The sequence below is a fragment of the Pongo pygmaeus genome, chromosome 13, assembly GCF_028885625.2.
Source record: "Pongo pygmaeus isolate AG05252 chromosome 13, NHGRI_mPonPyg2-v2.0_pri, whole genome shotgun sequence".
NCBI classification, from domain to species: domain Eukaryota; kingdom Metazoa; phylum Chordata; class Mammalia; order Primates; family Hominidae; genus Pongo; species Pongo pygmaeus.
This window is the reverse complement of record NC_072386.2, coordinates 78,252,896-78,257,810: the sequence shown is the minus strand read 5'-3', so window position 1 is coordinate 78,257,810 and position 4,915 is coordinate 78,252,896. Positions and strand designations below refer to the sequence as shown.

Here is a 4,915-nt window from a genome sequence, read left to right as displayed (position 1 = left end):
GTACGTGACCCCCCAAGTCCCCCAGGGCCCGCTGGCCAGGGTTCCCGGGCCAGGCGGGTGAATCTCCAGACATCCTCGGTCTCCTACTCCCAGCCCTAGAATGTGGGCATGAACTGGCATTGATCCTGTCATGACGATGGCCTAGAGTTGAGAGCAGCGCGTACGGCGCCCAGCTGTAAACGCATTGCAGGGTATTAACTCGTTTAATCGCAGTCGTCTGTGTGGATGACTGACAAGGAGGAAGTCTTGACTATATCCCTAGCTAGATAATTCCGCCTCCAGTATGCAGAGGTATCTCTATTTGGGATTTAATAACTCCGTTTGGTTTCAAGGCATTTGTTTTGGTAGGTCAGCTAACCATCTCAAGTGATAATGACTTTGTGTTTACGATGACATAAAAATTCCTTTGAAAAATAACCGGTAAAAAAGTAAGTTGATAAAAGAAAAGTAGTTAATATAGACTGCAGGAGAATTTGACATTCCTCTGAGGTAGGTGCTACTGTTAGCCCTGTTTTATAGTTGAAGAAACTGAGGCTCAGAGAAATTAGGTAGCTTGTCCAAGTTTCCAGAGAAAGGAATTGTCAGAGATGGATTGGGACCCAAAAATTTTACTCCAAAGTCTGGGCACTTTTGTTTTATTGAAGGAGAGGGAGAGAAAAGCTCTGCAACCGTAATTATGTATCATCATCTCAAACATAGAAGCCTCTCGAAAACATAAACTGTCTTCAATTTTTGAGTCAAGACTAATTTGACATAGGTGCAGAAAGAATGAGATTTTTCCTGAGCTAACTGGAGAAGAATTGGTAGAAAATGGGAAGGAGAAGATCTACAGAAAATGTCTGTGTGCGGTCATGAAAGTAGAGGAAGCTGTGACTGGTAAAAGGGAGAGGAAAAAGGTGTGCTCCTCCACAAATGAGAGTAAATGTATTAAAGACCATTGCTATTTGAGGTGTGCTCCACAGATGGGACGCTTTAGCATTACCTGGCGGTTTGTTAGAGCGACATCCTGACCTACTGAATCAGAATCTGCACTTAAAAAAGATACCCTGCCCTAACAGGATTTGTGTGCACACTTGGAAGTTGAAGAACCAGGGAAAAATAGTTTCTTTACTGCCCACAAGATTTCATTAGTCCCCATAGTAGTGTCAACTGAAAAATCATGAGATCTGCAAATTTAGAGAGACTATTTCTTAAAAAGGGTTACAGCCTGCAAAGTGGCCATCCTGACAGGCTAAGAAGCATAGTCTCAGGCAAAGCAGAAAGGCCCACACTTTGGAGGAGGAGGGGTTGGGGCAGGGATTTATGCTGTATGAGTGGGCTAGGTATACATATTCAACAGGTTATAGAAGGGGCTATGAATATTCACGAAGGGAGATGTGCTCACGTGTACTGAATAAAAATGCATATTACATGCATTCCATGTTCATTTTGGGAAGCTGACTTAACATTTAAATGCATTACAATTAGGCCCTGTACGTCAAAAGTTGAAGGAGGGAAGCAAAGGTACTTAAGTACACAGGCCTTGTAAACCTGTTAGAACAAGTCCATGGTTGGTGATCTTATCAAAAGAAAATTTTTGAAATCATTCTCTTGTCCTTCAAAGCCTGTGGAACAGGGAATCAGTTAGCATCTGGTGGTGATGAACTACAATTCTTTCAGTATTGCTTATCTGGAGGCCAGTGCTAGTGAAAAAAATATTGTGGCAGTTAGAACATAGTTCATTCTTTTAAATGTAGGGGGTATGTGACTTAACCCTTGCCTGGCATGGCCTTAGGTCTTGTTTATAATTTGGTATCTTATTGCCACAGAGTCTGTTCTGCAACTCTTCCGATCTCTATTTTAACATTAATGCTGGTCAGTTGTGTCTACATCCCAAATAGGAAGGGGTATAACGAGGTGTGTCTGAGCTCCCATCCTGTCATGGTTAAGAACTGAGTTTTTAAGGTTTCTTTGGGGTCCCCTTGACCAAGAGGGAGTTGGTTCAGGTGATTGTGGGGGTGGGGTAGGATTTTATTTTTAGTTCTTAGTAGATTATTTATATAATCTGGGACTTCTCAGTGGTTAAACTGGAAAGTCAGAAGAGTCCAGATTGTGGGAGACATTAAATGTCAGTCCAGGGTGTTTGGATTTAACCGTGAGGTTTCTTTTCACTATAGTGGAGGAGGAGGATTGGGACCTATGTACCAAGCTATTTTTTTTAAGTGATTATAAGTGGTTGGATGGATTGGAGGTAGGAAAATTGGAGCTAAATTATTCAGCTATATCCATATGTCCACACTGTGGAGCCAAATTGCCTGCTTTCAAATCCTGTCTCTGCTATTGACTGAGTGATCTTGGTTAAGTGAGCTCCCCCTTTCTGTGCTTCAGTTTCCTCCGTGGTAAAATTATACTCAAGTTTTTGGGTTGCTGTGAGGACTAATTAATATATGTAGTTCATTTAGAAGAGTACTTGCCTCATAATAGTAACTAACACTCATTAGTAGACCATTGACCTTTAAACTTGTGTACAGATTCATTTTAAAGGAAAAAAAATTCTTGCAAGCTCCTAATTCTGACAAAAAATTTTTATGTTATGAAGATAAACTTACAAATAATAAAACCACAATGTGAATAAAATTCAAACAAATCCGAAATAGCTCAAACTAACATCATTAGTTGAAATACACAAATATTTTGCTCAAACTAAATAGCTGCTATGAATAAGAATATGCAGATTTTCTTTTTGTGGCAAAATATACGTAAGATTTACTATTTTAACCATTTTTAAGTGTTCAGCTCAATGGCATTAAACACATGCACATTGTTGTACAGCCATCACCACTGTCCATCTTCAGAACTTTTTCATCACCCCTAAACTGAAACACCATACCTGTTAAACACGAACTCCCTACTAGCCACTCTGACAATTGCAGGTTCTTTTTTGAGTTCTGCATATCCAGCCTTTAATGATGACTTGGTTCTCTTACCACTTTGCTCTATCGGAAATACCTTGAAATTTTCATTCATAGCTTGCTGTGATATTTGGTGTTCACTTGTCAGAAGCTCATTTATATTTATGGCTTTTTTTTTTTTTTTTTTTTTTTGAGACGGAGTTTCGCTCTTGTCGCCCAGGCTGGAGTGTGGTGGCGCAACCTCAGCTCACTGCAACTTCCGCCCCCTGGGTTCAAGCGAGTCTCCTGCCTCAGCCTCCCGAGTAACTGGGATTACAGGCGCCCGCCACCATGCCCAGCTAATTTGTTGTATTTTTAGTAGAGATGGGGTTTCGCCATGTTGGGCAGGCTGGTCTTGAACTCTTGACCTCAGGTGATCTGCCCACCTCGGCATCCCAAAGTTCTGGGATTACATGAGCCACCGTGCCCCATCATTTATATATGAAGATTGTCTCTGTTCTTTCTTCTTTTTCTTTTTCTTTTTTGTTTTGTTTTTTGAGACAGGGTCTCACTCTGTTGCCCAGGCTGCAGTGCAGTGGCATGATTATGACTCACTGCAACCTTCACCCACCTCCCATGCTCAAGCAATCGTCCTGCCTCAGTGACCCTCCACCAGCCAAGTAGTTGGGACTGAAGGCTTGGCACCTGCCACTATGCCCAGATAATTTTTTTTTGTTTTTTTTTTTTGTGTGTGTATTTTTTGGTAGACATGGGGTTTTGCCATGTTGTTCAGACTGGTCTTGAACTCCTGGGCTGCCTCAGCCTCCCAAAGTGCTGGGATTACAGGAGTGATTCGCTGCGCCCAATCTGTTCTTTTTTCCTTGACTTCTATATTTAATGTAATTTGAGGGGTATCAGTCTATGATGGCAAATGCAAAAGAGGCTGTGGTAGTTTCATGATACAGAATATACTTACATTAACATTTTAAATTAGCTTTAAAACAAAATTTGAAACAAATTTTTACAGACTTTATTAAGTGTTGGATTCTCAGTGTGAAGAGTATAGAGTTAGGTTATTCTGTGTAGAGATGGTATAAGGTCATAAGAGCATTGGTTAATGTAGTAGAATTAAAAATACAAAAGGAAGAATAGTTATGTGAGGGAGCAGAAAGGATGGCAGTAAGTCCAGATGTCAGGCAAGTGAAGGAGCCAAGGATAACTTCCAAGGTGTAAAGCATGACATACCAAGGGAAATATTTTATTATTAACAAATGTAGGATAATTTAGAGGAAAAGCAGATTCCAAGAGAAACCATTTGGTGAGCTATCAAGCTAGATCTACCTTGCAGGAAGAAGAGATATATGGTTAGAGGTATATTTCAAGAGTTACTGGCACAGAGGAGCTAAGGCTAATCATTTAGTGTTCCTGCAGAATGAAAGAATACATATTTAGGATAGCGGAAGTAAGAGTGTTAGGGTTTTCCTCTAATGTTGGAGACAAGAAGCCGACCCAAGATAGCAAATGAGAATTGGGATAATTATGCCCAAGAATCCAAGGAAGGGATGTTTTAAGCTGGCAGGAAAAGTCAACAGTGTAGAATGTAGCAGAGTGTTTAAAGGAAATAATGGATGACAAAAAATAAAATACCATCTAACGCAATTATTAGCTAAAATTTCTTTTTTTAAAAAAGTTTAAGTTTTTTCTTTTTTCTTTTCTTTTCTTTTCTTTTTTTTTTTTTTGTTGAGACAGAGTCTTACTTTGTTGCCCAGGCTGGAAAACAGTGGCGTGATCTTGGCTCACTGCAACCTCTGCCTCCCATACTCAAGCAATTCTCTTGCCTCAGCCTCCTGGATAGCCAGGATTACAGGCGCCCGCCACCACGCGAGGCTAATTTTTTGTATTTTTAGTAGAGAAGGGGTTCCACCATGTTGGCCAGGCTGGTCTCGAACTCCTGACCTCAAGTGATCCACCTGCCTTGGCCTCCCAAAGTGCTGGGATTACAGATGTGAGCCACTGTGCCAGGCCAACTAAAATTTCATTCTTTT

At 40.7% G+C, this 4,915-nt stretch overlaps 1 protein-coding gene across 3 annotated transcripts in view; it reads left to right on the top strand.

The window, feature by feature from the left end:
* Positions 1-4,915, top strand: part of CENPP (centromere protein P) — a 286,353-nt gene that overhangs the window by 1,080 nt on the left and 280,358 nt on the right. The gene's annotated exons all lie outside the window — the stretch shown is intronic.